The sequence below is a fragment of the Frankliniella occidentalis genome, unplaced genomic scaffold (assembly GCF_000697945.3).
Source record: "Frankliniella occidentalis isolate FOCC.00 unplaced genomic scaffold, Focc_3.1 Scaffold146, whole genome shotgun sequence".
NCBI lineage: Eukaryota > Metazoa > Arthropoda > Insecta > Thysanoptera > Thripidae > Frankliniella > Frankliniella occidentalis.
The window spans coordinates 563618-564592 of NW_026267273.1; positions in this window are offsets into that span (position 1 = coordinate 563618).

The window sequence follows — 975 nt, forward strand, 5'->3', positions numbered from 1 at the left end:
CACCCCATCCATTTGATGGTATGCGACCGCTTTGGCAGCAGCAAACAGAACCTTTTGTCGTAGTTTCATTTAGTGCGTTGGCATGATTACATCACCGCTAGTGCTAGCCGGCTTAGTTCTTGACCCCACTGGTGTGGACGGGCCGGCGCCAATGATGGCCAGCAGCGCACTCTGACCCGAGGAGGTGAGGGGTGTGAGTAGATGGTGGGGGGAGGGGTAACGCGAAAGGGGTCGGCGCAGAGCGTTAGAGTATGCGTCCAAACGGCCGCAGGGGAGGTTTTCCACCAAAGGGGTGCGGGGAGGGAGCGGGTGGAAGGGGAAGGCGACGCGAGTATGACCACGACGACGTTGCGGCGCTCGGGGCGGCGGGTCGGGTACCTTGTGGGTGCCCAGCGCGTGTGGTGCTGGCGGGCAGCGGGAGGGTGCGGGTCGTGTCCTTCGTGCTCTCCCTCGGGCGTGGGGGGGGGGGGGGGATACAAAGAGAAAGAGATATGGTCGGAGGTGTTGTTGCCCTCAGAATCCTGAACCCCTTCCTCTTCCCCCTAGCGCTTTGATCCCACACATTTTGGTAAAATCCTAATTGTATTAAAAAACGCAGAAATTATAGTCTCAATAACTGTTCAAATTCTAACGCGTTTAACGTACCCGAGGTTTTACGCAATTTTTATCAAACAATCAAACATTTTTTGCAGATATAGTCATCTACAAAAAATGTTTATTTTGCCGGTGCGTGCGCAATAGTCGCGTTTGAGACTAAAACGTGATTAAGCATCTACTAGTTACAAACGTACCAGACACAAAAAGTTCAAAAACTGAGTCTTTGAAACTCCGTATCGGATATCGGGTTATTTGTGGGGGCGTTGACCTTAGCCATAGTTTTTGTTTACTGACACACCCTACCTACACGGTCCGTAGGTGCCCTTTCATCGCACACTATTCGCCCTTAGTGCTCCAACCCCCCCAGCTGCCCCACCC